Here is a 14,237-nt window from a genome sequence, read left to right as displayed (position 1 = left end):
ACCATCCTGGCTACACAGTGAAACTCCATCTCTACTAAAAATACAAAAAATTAGCCAGGTGTGGTGGCAGGCGCCTGTAGTCCCAGCTACTCGGGAGGTTGAGACCGGAGAATGCTGTGAACCCAGGAGGCGGAGCTTGCAGTGAGCCGAGATCGTGCCACTGCACTCCAGCCTGGGCAACAGAGCAAGACTCCGTCTCAGATAAACAAACAAACATGGAGCATTGTTCCTGGCTCACGGTAAAGGTTCAAAGTAGAAGCAGTTGTTACACTGATAACTATATGCCTATTGGCACAGCTTTAAATTGCCATTTTTTTTTGCAGCTGCTTCACATTACTCTTAATATTATAATCATTATGCTAGTATATTTGTTGTTTATCAGCTTGTGCTACTACTCAGGCTTTTATGCCTTCTCCAATTAGCCATCCCCACATCTTTTTTTTTTTTTTTTTTTTTTGAGATGGAGTCTCACTCTGTCACCCCAGCTGGAGTGCAGTGGCCGGATCTCAGCTCACTGCAAGCTCCGCCTCCCAGGTTCAGGCCATTCTCCTGCCTCAGCCTCCCGAGTAGCTGGGACTACAGGTGCCCGCCACCACGCCCGGCTAGTTTTTTTGTATTTTTTAGTAGAGACAGGGTTTCACCGTGTCAGCCAGGATGGTCTCGATCTCCTGACCTCGTGATCCGCCTGTCTCGGCCTCCCAAAGTGCTGGGATTACAGGCTTGAGCCACCGTGCCCGGCCTAGGCTGAACTTATTCAGTGTATTTTCCAGAAGGTTTTTTTCCAATTCTTGGATCCAGAAGTATTTTGTTCTTACTTATGGCATTTGTTCAATTTCATACAAGATAGACGTTGAAAATAGGAACAGTTCACTTGAGAAATTTATAAAGAGATGAGGGATAATGTGAGATTAATGTCTTAATAAAGCTCAAGAAAAAGGAAAAGCATATATAGTTGGACTCCCCATTTTGTATCAGTGTATTTATTTCAAGTGACTGAGATGAGTAAAGAATGAAGCCTTGAAGTCAGCTCACCTATGAATTTTAACTATGATATTTTGTATTTTAAAAATAGATACTTAGTGCAGGCATTATTGGCAGACAGAAGTAAGAGGCTAGGGTGAACAGGCTATGGGCGTCTGGTAAAATAATTTTTTCCCAAAAATGCTATGGCAGTTTCATTCCCAAAAGATGGATGCAGGTAAATCTGACTCTGGTCAGTACAATCAAGGCAAATTGGTGTTTTTCTAAACTGTGAATTGGGAGAGGATTCCACTTATAATTTGAATAACAGGTCTCATCTCCATACTTATGTTGGTATATTTAAAGAAAAACTTAGGCCCTATTTTAGACCTACTTCAGACCTTACAATCCATATAGTAACCCATAAATAAAGAAAACCTTTGTATGTTGTGATTTTTTTTCCCTCTTCAAGAATGATACCTAGAATATTATACAATTACTAATTTGGGGAATGATATCAATAATTATGTTGTTTTTGGCTTTGGTTGTGGTTTTTTATAACTTTTTAAATTTTGAGATAATTATATATTCACAGGAAGTTGCAAATATAATACAGCATGTTTTGCTTTTTAACACCTAGAAGACAACCATCTTCTGTCCCTCTGTTTCACTTATTTACCATGTCTATTTCACGGGAATGTTGCAGGAAACAATTGCAAAATGCTTTTGCAATCCCAAAATAAAATACATCAAAAAATTTTAAAAGGCATTTGCAAAAAAAAAAAGGTATTTCTATAATATTGTAATGCTGTATTTAAGTATAAGGCTCTACCTCTTTCTATAATAGAAATAGACAAAATCTCAGACAATCAGTATAATGTGGAACACGAGCTCTAAAGTCACATTGACCTGGAATGGTCTCCTGACATCAGTAAACGGCTGGTGATCACTTAAAGAGACTCAGTTTTCTTATTTAAATGGGGATAATAATTCTCCCTCTTAGGTTTGCTTTAAGAATCATGACATGATGTATATAAAACACAACACAGAGGATAACAGATGATATACATAAAACACTTAAAGCATAGTGAGAATTCAGTGTTAGCTATTACCAATACTATTTTTTCATGTAGATGATTAGTGTATTTCTCAGATTGATAATAAAAGAAGATTACAACTTGTAAGGATTTCACATTTTTAAATTAATGTAATAACTATAGAAAAGTATAGCCAAACTTGGCAAGTACATTTAGTAAAATATAACTCATATTCCTTTAACGTAGTTAAAACCTTAGCAGCAACACAAAAAGAAAAGAATCGGTGGCTTTGGATTGATGGGATAGTTAACAATTACTTTGATGTTCTTATCTAATAGATCATCTCAGGAGCATTAACTCCAGTATATTTTTAGTGATAATTTTATCACAGATGAAGTTGTGAAAGAAAATTTGATATTTATTTTGTAATATATTTTCAGAATGTTAAGAATTAACATATATTTAATGTGGAAGCATAATGTTTATGTAAAAGATGTGTCTAACAACGGCCTACAAAAAATTATTGTACATGAAGATACCCAATAAATATTTGTTAAATTGAGAATAAATGACTAATTTATAAACTGTTAAATGTTTTATAATTTCTGTTTTTAATGTTATTATTAAAATGAACCTGTATTATAAGATCTCAATATTTTGTGAGTACTTATTTTTGGTAGGTTTTTTTGAAGTGAAATAAACATAAATTAGCCATTTTAAAGGGAACAATTCACTGGCATTTGGAACATTCACAATATTGTACAAGCACCATCTCTCTCTAGTTCCAAAACATTACTCCAAAGAAAACACCGTAACCGTTAATCAGATGCTTTCCATTTCTCCCTCCCCTATTCCCTGGCAACCAGCAATATATTAATATATACTGTTTTATTTTTACCTATTCTGGATATTTCATATTAATCCAATTATATGTGACTTAACATATTTTTTATGTTCATCTATATTGTATTACTAACATATATGAGTACTTCATTCCTTTTTGTAGTTGCATAATATTCTATTGTTCTGTATATGCTACCACAATTTATTTGTTCATTTATCTGTTGATGGACATTTGGATTGTTTCTACCTTTTGGCTATAGTGAGTTAGTGCTTTAAACATTTATAAGTATTTGAGTACCTGTTTTCAGTTCTCTGGGCTGGTATATACCTTGGAGTAGAATTGCTGAGGCATTTGGTAATTCTGTTTAACTTTTTTGAGAAACTGCCAAACTGTTTTTCATCTTGACTTCACCATGGTACATCCCCTCCAGCAATGTATGAGGGTTACAATTTGTCTACTTCCTCACTAACATTTGTTATTTTTATATTCTTTTCTTTTTCTTTTTTTTTTTAAGTTTTTGGTTTATCTGTTTTTAATTATAGCCATCCTAGTGTGTATGAAGTGGTACTTTGTTGTGGTTTTGATTTGCATGTCCCAGTGACTTAATGATGTTGAACATCTGTTCATGTTTGTTAGTCATTTGTATATCTTCTTTGATTATTGATTAGAGTCTGTTCTTTTCTAAAGTCTGCATACAGTGCTATAAATTTCCCTCTCAGTCCTGCCTTAACTATGTCCCACAAATTTTGATTTGCTTATTTTCATTTTCATTCATGACAATGTATTTTTAAAATTTCCCTTGACACTTCTATTTATTTGTCTTCTGTTTTTTTTTTTTCACTTCTGTTTTCTTTTTCGGCATTCCTGTGGGTTACTTATATTTTTTTAGAATTGCATTTTGATTTGAGTTTAATGTCTTTATATAGTTTTTTTATGCTTGTTTTGTGTATTTCATTGTATAAATGTCACTTGTCAGTTCACTGCTATCGTTTTACCAATTCAAGTGAAGTATAGAAACCTTACCTCCACTTGTCTTTTTCTTCTCCCTCACTTACAATGTAATTGTCTTAAATATTTGCTCTGCCTTCATTTAGAGCCACATCACAGGGTGCCATAATAATTTTTCCTTTATCTGTCAAACTTGCTTTTGAAAACTCAAGAGGAAAGGGAAAGTTTATTGTATTTACACATATTTTTGCTCTCCATTTTTTGTTTGTTCTTTTTGATGTTTTAAGATATCTTCTTTTATCTTTTCCTTTTTGTTTATAGAGTTTTTTTTAGCCAATCTTTTAGGGTAGGTCTACTGGCAATAAATGCTAATTTTCTTTCATGTGAGTTACTTTCCCTTTCATTCCTAAAAATTATTTTCTCTAGGTATATGATTATTTTATTTCAGCACTTGAAAAACATTGTGCCACTTCCTATTGGCTCCATGGTTTGTGATAAGAAATCTGCTGTTAATCCAGTTTTTTCTTGTAGGCTTCATATAGGTGCATTCAAGATTTTTTTTTTTTTTTTGTCTTTTGTTTTCAGAAGTTTGATTATGATAGGTCTTGACATGGATATCTTTGGGTTTACCTTATTTGGACTTTGTTCAGCTTCTCGATCTAAATGTTTATGTCTCTTGCTAAGTGTGTAAAGTTGTCAGCCATAATTTCTTTGAGCACTTTTCAACCCTGCTTTCTTTCTCCTATCCTTTTAAGACTGTGCCACTAATGTTAGATCTTTTGTTCTAGACCACAGTTTCTTGAGCTCTGTTTGTCTTTGTTTTTCCTTTTCTTGGTCTGTTTTCCTACCACTATTAGGTTCAATAATTTCTTTTGTTTTTTCTTTCAGTTCACTAAACTTTTCTTCATGTCTTCCATTCAGCTATTGAACCCATTCACTGAGCTTTTTATTTTAGTTCCCGTATTTCTATTTGGTTCTTTCTTTTTTTTGAGACAAAGTCTCGCTCTGTGTCCAGGCTCAAGTGCAATGCCGTGACCTCCACTCACTGCAACCTCTGCTTCCCAGGTTCAAGTGATTCTCCTGCCTCAGCCTCCTGAGTAGCTGGGACTACAGGCATGCACCACCATGCCTGGCTAATTTTTGTATTTTTAGTAGAGACAGGATTTCACTATGTTGGCCAGGCTGGTCTTGAACTCCTGACCTCATGATCCACTGACCTCGGCCTCCCAAAGTGCTGGGATTACAGGCGTGAGCCACTGCTCCTGGCCTGGTTCTTTTTTGTATCTTCATTTTCTCTGCTAAGATTGTATTTGCTAGAGCTTTCTATTTTTTTTGTTTGGTTCAAGCATGTTCACAGTTGCTCATTAAAGAATTTTTATCATGGCTGCTTTAAGTCTTTGATAAATTTTAACATTCCTGTCATTTTGGTGTTGGTCATTTCTTGATTGTATTCATTGAGTTTGAGATACTGCTGGTTCTTGGTATGATGAATAGTATTTGATTGAAACCGGAGCATTTTTGTATTATAAGACTCTGGGTCTAATTTAAATCTTCTGTTTCCTTGCTTGGACTCCACTGATACTGCAGAGGTGCCTTGTTACCTGCTGCCTGAGATGAAAGTCCTGACCCTGTACTTGGCCTTCTCTGACATCACTCCATCAGGGATATTGGGCATTGTGAGGGTGGAAGTCTAGACTCCCTACTTGTCCTGTAGAGTTGGTGGTGGGGCCAGTTTTTCCTATGAAATTGGCTACTGTAGAGTGGTTATTATCTAAGCTTTCTATCTTGCTATGCTGTTCCTTTCCTGGTCCTTTGGCTACAGAAAATAGGTTTTTATAGGGATTCTTTTGTCGGTACCTGTTTCGAGGTTGCCAGCTTCTATAGCTCCAAGTCTGCAATATGTGAGGCATAAGTAAAACTTAGGGCAACTCAGCACTGTATTGTCCTCAGGTCCCAGGGGTTCTAGTAGTCTACTGTCTTCTCTTTTAGAGTCTTATATTTGTTTTATGTATTGTGTGCCAGGTTTTTAGGTGTGCTCAGAAGGGGCAATAGTGAAACATAAGTCTACTCCATCTTCCCTTAAAGTGGAAGTCGCTGTTAGCCCTTTTTTATAGGATGATTCATAACTTGTCAGTTTTAATGGTACCACATGCATCCCTTGTTGACTGTCTGGAAACCACACAAGAAAGCATTTGTCGGTGTTCAGAATCTCTCTCTCTGCCTTGCGTGTAGAAATTTATTTTGTTAGTCCCTCATAGTGATTGTGCTCAGGGAGACTGATTCAAGCTAATAATACTCTTTTTGAGACAGGGGCTTGCTCTGTCATCCAGGCTGGAGCACAGTGGCGTGAACATGGCTCACTGCAGCCTCAAACTCCTGGGCTCAGGCCATCTACCCACTTCAGCTTCCCGAGTAGCTGGGACTACAGGCATGCACCACCACACCCAGCTAATTTTTAAAATTTTTTAGTAGAGACAAGGTGTTGCGTGTTGCTCAGGCTGGTCTTGAACTCCTCAGCTCAAGTAATCTTCCTGCCTTGGCTTCCCAAGTGCTGGGATTACAGACATGAGCTACCGCACCTGGCCAGGCTAACAATACTCTTAAGAAAATAATGTATACAGTCAGACAGTTTACTTAATTTGCCATGATTACAAAATATTACTTCCATGAGGATCAGATGGTGTTTGGCTGGGCAGTCAACTCACAGTAAGTGATGGTGAAGCAAGAATTAGTTAAATAGCCTCACAACAGCTTTCTTTTGTTGCATCTGTATTGCTCCCGATTCCTCATTGTGTATTCATTTTATGGGGAATAAGTTACACGTCAGAGCAGTTGTTGGAGATGCACACAGCTCAAGATTCGTTCCTAGAAAATGCAAAGGATATACTTTAATTCAGACAAATAATGGCACTGAGCTCTTAGAGCCTAACTTATCTAGCTCTACAGTAGGCATACTTGCCAAGAGGATCTGACTAGCCAAGTTGATATGACAGTTCTTGGGTAGACATTGCTGGTTTCTCCTTTGATTTCTACTTGCCTTTGATCTTTATTTATGAGTAACCTATTTTTTCTGCATACTTACCAATGTCTTTTGGTAGGTTATCATCAGGCCTCATCGTCCTAGGAGCTGTTTTGTTTTTAAAGGTAGTTAATCTAGGGTCATAGACCCTCTTGCCTGTGGTTGGGCTCTAAGAGGAAGGCCTGAAATGCACAAGCCAACCTTGTGAGAGAGCATAGTTTTCTCATCATATTCTCAAAGGAGTCCATGACCCCCAAGTCATTATGAGCCACTAATGTATAGCATTGCTCTGCTCTGTTATGCATATATAGTTCAGTCTCTTATAAATCACCTTAGCTTGTCGTCTACTGAAGTGTTGATATTATTGCTCATTTCTATGTTTTCTTATTATAGTTAAAGATATTAAATTTTGGTCTTTTTTGTCAATATTTTTTGCTTTGGCTGGGCACGGTGGCTCGCGCCTATAATCCCAGCAGTTTGGGAGGCCGAGGCAGTGGATCACAAGGTCAGGAGATCGAGTCCATCCTGGCTAACATGGTGAAACCCTGTCTCTACTAAAAATACAAAAAACTAGCCAGGCCTGGTGGCGGGCGCCTGTAGTCCCAGCTACTCGGGAGGCTGAGGCAGGAGAATGGCATGAACCGGGGAGGCAGAACTTGCAGGGAGCGGAGATCACACCACTGCACTCCAGCCTGGGCAAGAGTGCGAGACTCCATCTCAAAAAAATTTTTTTTTGCTTTGTATTTATTACTTACCTACTTGTTATTGATGTATTTCTTTTTTATTTTAACATCAGAAGTTTCAGTATTTGAGGGCAATACAATTTATTGCTCTTTCTCTTTGCTGTTTCTTGTATCCCTCTCATCCTAAAATGTTACCCATAATATAGAACTACTGCACGTTTTCAGTTCTCTTTTCTTCACATATCCTACAGTCTGATACAGAATACATCCTTATGATTTTAATGCGGTAAAGATTTTAGTTTAATGTAATGTTTTATACTTAACTAATCATTTTATTCTTTTATTTTATTTTATTTTTTATTTTTTTGAGACGGAGTCTCGCTCTGTTGCCCGGGCTGGAGTGCAGTGGCCGGATCTCAGCTCACTGCAAGCTCCGCCTCCCGGGTTTACGCCATTCTCCTGTCTCAGCCTCCCGAGTAGCTGGGACTACAGGCGCCCACCACCTCGCCTGGCTAGTTTTTTGTATTTTTTAGTAGAGACGGGTTTCACCGTGTTAGCCAGGATGGTCTCGATCTCCTGACCTCGTGATCCGCCCGTCTGGGCCTCCCAAAGTGCTGGGATTACAGGCTTGAGCCACCGCGCCCTTCCTCATTTTATTCTTTTAATAAATAAAGTCTTTAAGGGCCTGTCAATATGGAAATAGGTAAATATTACTATTATCTTTTAAAAGAATTGAGTTTGTTGCTAATCTGACACTTGCATGGAAAAGCATCAAGCTCAGATATGTGCTGCCTTCATCAGGAGCCTGGAGAAACTAGAATTGCCATGGAGTTGTGTGTCCATCCTCAGTTGGAAATAATAGTGCCATTGATGCCTGGCTTGCCTGCAATTTCCATGACTCTTAGATTGCACCCCATGTGATCTGTAGGCTATACATTTTGTGGTGAGCCTGAGATAGCTTGCATTGCAGATTTTCTATACATTTGGGTCTTGAACAATGTGGGAGCTAGGGCACCACTCCCCACCCCTGTGCCATCAAATCTGCATATAACTTTTGTCTTCCCAAAAACTTTTTAAAAAATTTTTATCTTAAGAATTTTTTAATTAGTATTATACTTTGTAAGTCCTGGGATACATGTGCGGAACATGCAGGTTTGTTACGTAGGTATACACGTGCCATGGTGGTTTGCTGCACCCATCAACCCATGATCTACATTAGGTGTATCTCCTAATGCTATCCCTCCCCTAGCCCCCATCCCCCAACAGGCCCCAGTGTGTGATGTTCCCCTCCCTGTGTCCATGTGTTCTCATTGTTCAACTCCCACTTATGAGTGAGAACATACGGTGTTTGGTTTTCTGTTCTTATGTTAGTTTGCTGAGAATGATGGTTTCCAGCTTTATCCATGTCCCTGCAAAGGACATGGACTCATCCTTTTTTGTGGCTGCATAGTATTCCATGGTGTATATGTGCCACATTTTCTTTATCCGGTCTATCATTGATGGGGATTTGGGTTGGTTTCACATCTTTGCTATTGTAAACAGTGCCACAATAAACATACGTGTGCATGTATCTTTATAGTAGAATGATTTATAATCCTTTGGGTGTATACCCAGTAATGGGATTGCTGGGTCAAATGTATTTCTGGTTCTAGATCCTTGAGGAATCGCCACACTGTCTTCCACAATGGTTGAACTAATTTACATTCCCACCAACAGTGTAAAAGTGTTCCTGTTTCTCCACATCCTCTTCAGCATCTGTTGTTTCCTGACTTTTTAATGATTGCCATTCTAAATGGCATAAGATGGTATCTCATTGTGGTTTTGATTTGCATTTCTCTAATGACCAGTGATGATGAGCTTTTTTTCATGTTTGTTGACTGCATAAATGGCTTCTTTTGAGAAGTGTCTGTTCATATCCTTCACCCACTTTTTGATGGGGTTGTTTTTTTCCTGTAAATTTGTTTAAGTTCTTTGTAGATTGTGGATATTAGTCCTTTGTCAGATGGGTAATTGCAAAATTTTTCTCCCATTCTGTAGGTTGCCTTTTCACGTTGATGATAGTTTCTTTTGCTGTGCAGAAGCTCTTTAGTTTAATTAGATCCCATTTGTCAATTTTGGCTTCTGTTGCCATTGCTTTTGGTGTTTTAGTTATGAAGTCTTTGCCCATGCCTATGTCCTGAATGGTGTTGCCTAGATTTTCTTCTAGGGTTTTTATGGTTTTACGTCTTACGTTTAAGTCTTTAATCCATCTTGAGTTAATTTTTGTATAAAGTGTAAGGAAGGGGTCCAGTTTCAGTTCTCTGCATATGGCTAGCCAGTTTTCCCAACACCACTTATTAAATAGGGAATCCTTTCCCCATTACTTGTTTTTGTCAGGTTTGTCAAAGATCAGATGGTTGTAGATGTGTGGTATTAATTTCTGAGGCCTCTGTTCTGTTCCATTGGTCTGTATATCTGTTTTGATACCAGTACCATGCTGTTTTGGTACTGTAGCCTTGTAGTATAGTTTGAAATCAGTAGCATGATGCCTCCAGCTTTGTTCTTTTTGCTTAGGATTGTCTTGGCTATGCGGGCTCTTTTTTTGTTCCATATGAAATTTAAGGTAGTTTTTTCCGATTCTGTGAAGAAAGTCAGTGGTAGCTTGATGGGGATAGCATTGAATCTATAAATTACTTTGGGCAGTATGGCCATTTTCATGATATTGATTCTTGCTATCTATGAGCATGGAATGTTTTTCCATTCATTTGTGTCCTCTCTTATTTCCTTGAACAAGGTTTATAGTTCTCCTTGAAGAGGTCCTTTACATCCCTTGTAAGTTGTATTCCTAGGTATTTTATTCTCTTTGTAGCAGTTGTGAATGGGAGTTTACTCATGATTTGGCTCTCTATTATTGGTGCATAGGAATGCTTGTGATTTTTGCACATTGATTTTGTATCCTGAGACTTTGCTGAAGTTGCTTATCAGCTTAATGAGATTTTGGGCTGTGACAGTGGGGTTTTCTAAATATACAATCATGTCATCTGCAAAGACAGACAATTTGACTTCCTGTTTTCCTATTTGAATACCCTTTATTTATTTCTCTTGCCTGATTGTCCTGGACAGAACTTCCAATACTATGTTGAATAGGAGTGGTGAGAGAGGGCATCCTTGTCTTGTGCCGGTTTTCAAAGGACTTCCCAACACCTTTAAACTTAACTATCAATGGCTTACTGTTGGCCAGAAGCCTTACTGATAACATAAACAGTTGATGTTTATGTTATTGGTATACTGGCATATTACATGCTGTATTCTTGTAATGCTATATACTATTTTCTTTTTTTTTTTTGGAGATGGAGTCTCGCTCTGTAACCCAGGCTGGAGTGCAGTGGCATGATCTCCGCTCACTGCAAGCTCTGCCTCCTGGGTTCATGCCAGTCTCCTGCCTCAGCCTCCTGAGTAGCTGGGACTACAGGTATCTGCCACCATGCCCGGCTAATTTTTTTTTTTTTTTTTTTTATGTATTTTTAGTAGAGACAGGATTTCACCATATTCGCCAGGGTGGTCTCAATATCCTGACCTCGTGATCTGCCCACCTCAGCCTCCCAAAGTGCTGGGATTAAGGCGTGAGCCACCGCGCCTGGCACTATATACTGTATTCTTACAATAAAGTAAACTAGAGAAAAGAAAATGTTATTTAACATACAGGAAATATAAAATATGTATTTTTTTTATTAAAAAAAGTTTTTAAGAGATGGGGGCCTAGCTGTGTTGCCCAGGCTTATCTCAAACTCCTGGGCTCAAGTAATCCTTCTACCTCAATTTCGGAGTAGCAGTAGCTGGGACTACTGGTGCATTCCATTATGCCAGGCTCTGAGAAAATATGTTTTCTATTATCATAAACATCTTCATCTTCGTCATCTTCACATTGAGCAGGCTGAGGAGGAAGAGGTCGGCCTAGTCTTGCTGTCTCATGGGTGCCAGAGGCAGAAGAGATAAAGGGAGGTAGGAGGCAGGAGAAGCAGGCACACTCAGTGTAAATTTTATTGAAAAAAAAATCCACGTATTGGACCTGTGCAGTTCTAAATCCATGTTGTTCAAAGGTGAACTGCAATTTATTACTCAAACATGAAGAAAACATTCCGTCAAAATGTATCCTAAGTATTTTGATTATGCTGCCTACATTCTAAGTGCACTACAAATGTGACGTAACTAATAAACTTTCTTCAGTGATTTAAGAAAGCCTCCGAAGAGGCTGTACTAACTAGATGCAGAGCATCTTTGCTAAAAAAAAGAATTATAACTGTCTAATACTGACTTAGTAAATAAAGAAAATGACCATATTGAAAACACCCTTACTGATTGTAAGTACTGTCACAGGAGAAGAAAGATAGTAATTTATCATCAATAATAGTTACTGCTGTTCAACTGAGATATGTTTTAATATTACTAACAAAATTGCTCTTAATTTTCCATACAATTTTTATCTTTTTATGTAGTGTTAGGCCTAACATTCTATTAATAATTGTTCTATATATTTAAGCAAAATAAAAACACTTGAAAAATAGAAAATGCATATAAATACTATTTGAATGAGGAAAGTAGTGATTCCAATATTTCTACCTTTACGTAATTTAAGACATTTCTAAAATTGTGTGAAATATACAGTTTATATAATTTAATAGACATAATGAACCAAGAATAATAATTACTTTTTAAAAACATGTTTGTTTCTTGACCCTGCCAGAGGTGTAGCAAAGTTGATGAGGTAATTATAAAACAGTTTCGCAGTTTGTCTCATGGTTTTTTACAGATAAAATGAATACCTGCTTATGAAATAACACAAAACAATCTTTTTTTCCAAGTATTTGATTTGAAGAAAAAACTAGTGTGAGTAAATTCAGCATTGTTGATTGTGAGTGAATCTTTTTTTTTTCTTTAATGCAAACTCCTACTTGTGTGAGTAGGTGAATCTTTTAAAGGTAATTTCACGTATGTCTGTGTTGCTGGAAGAAACCTCTCACACTTCTGTCAGCACTTGAATGCCAACAGTCCTGTTGTATTTCCCTTAGTAGAAAAGGGGAGGGTGTTTGGACATAACATTACCATAATAGTTTTGAACTGTTTGAACTTCTAAACAGCTGTGGCAGTTGTTTAGAACATACGGTTCCTTTAAAATTGTTGAATATAATAATGTTCAGGCCAGGTACAGTGGCTCACACCTATAATTCCAACACTTTGGGAGGCTGAGGAGGGCGGATCACTTGAGACTGGGAGTTCAAGACCAGCCTGGGCAACATGGTGAAACCCCATCTCTACAAAAAATACAAAAATTAGCCAAATGTGATCATGTGCACCTGCAGTCCCAGCTACTTGGGATGCTGATGTGGGAGGATAACCTAAGCCTAGGGAGGTCGAGGCTGCAGTGAGCCGTAGTCACACCACTGCACTCCAGCCTGGGCAACAGAGTGAGACTCTGTCTCAAATAATAATAATAATGTTTCATAGGTTCTCAGTAAAAATTAGTTGAATTTAATCTAAGACAACTTCCAAATCTTGTATGGATGCTTATAGTGTGTTACCTTGATTTGTAGCTTTATTTATAAAGCACTGTTGATTTGAAAAATACTATGGTATGTGCTTCCTGAAAGTTTTCTTATTCTTAGTTTCTTTTATGGATTATCTTTTTCTATTTGCCTTTTAAATATTGGTATTATCTAAGATTCTATCCTAGGGTCTCTGTCTGTGCTACATACTATATATTGTCTATGCAACTGTCTGTCTGCTATTTGAACCTTTATTCTCAACTGTACACCTGTATGCCCAATTATCTTATATCTCCTGGATGACCCAGGCTATCCAACAATGTATTCAATATTAAGCTCATTATCTCTTTCTCTCCCCATTTTCCATTCACACCTTCCCCCAGAATAAAAGAGTATGTATGTTTGCATATAAATATATAACACATACATATATCTCTCATATATGTACTTCTGTTTTGGAAAGCCCACTGCTAGTAAGCAGCAGGCCTGGAATTTTTAATTCAGGTTTTTTGAATGCAAATCCTCAGCTCAGAGTGTACTCTATATAACATGGTGTCCATGTCTTTTCAACCAAAATCAAAGATGCATGCTCTGACAATATTTGAAGTCTGCACTTGTTGCTGTAATTATACCACATTGCCTTTCATCTTACTTTATTAAGTTGTCAGCATCATAGGGGACACTAATAACCACACATGCAATGTAAAACTGCAATTATGATAAATATAATGAGACATATAGTATAAGATAGGTGAATGTATATTTTTTAAAAGATGGCCAGGTGTGGTGGCTCATGCCTGTAATCCCAGCACTTTGGGAGGCTGAGGTGGGTGGATCACGAGATCAGGAGTTCGAGACCAGCCTGGCCAAGATGGTGAAACCCTGTCTCTACTAAAAATACAAAAATTAGCTGGGTGTAGTGGCGGGCACCTGTAATCCCAGCTACTCCGTAGGCTGAGGCAGAGAATTGCTTGAACCCAGGAGGCAGAGGTTGCAGTGAGCCGAGGTCACACCACAGCACTCCAGCCTGGGTGACAAAGCGAGACTCCATCTCCGAAGAAAAAAAAGCAGGGGGGAAACAGATGATTTGACCTAGTCAGAGCTATCAGATACTTCCCTGGGTAGCGACTGAGTTGAAATGTAAAGGTTGGGTGGGGAAATGGAAGACTGTTCAAGATAGGTAAAATAGCTTACACAAAGACTTGGGGGTTAAGAGAGTACATG

General features: G+C 37.8%; 1 protein-coding gene across 1 annotated transcript in view; it reads left to right on the top strand.

Annotated features, from left to right (window-relative positions):
* HS2ST1 (heparan sulfate 2-O-sulfotransferase 1) overlaps window positions 1-14,237 on the top strand; it is a 188,532-nt gene that overhangs the window by 136,103 nt on the left and 38,192 nt on the right. The window lies entirely within an intron of this gene.

This window comes from Colobus angolensis, unplaced genomic scaffold (assembly GCF_000951035.1).
Source record: "Colobus angolensis palliatus isolate OR3802 unplaced genomic scaffold, Cang.pa_1.0 Scaffold41, whole genome shotgun sequence".
Taxonomy (NCBI): domain Eukaryota; kingdom Metazoa; phylum Chordata; class Mammalia; order Primates; family Cercopithecidae; genus Colobus; species Colobus angolensis.
This window is presented reverse-complemented; position numbering and strand designations above follow the sequence as displayed.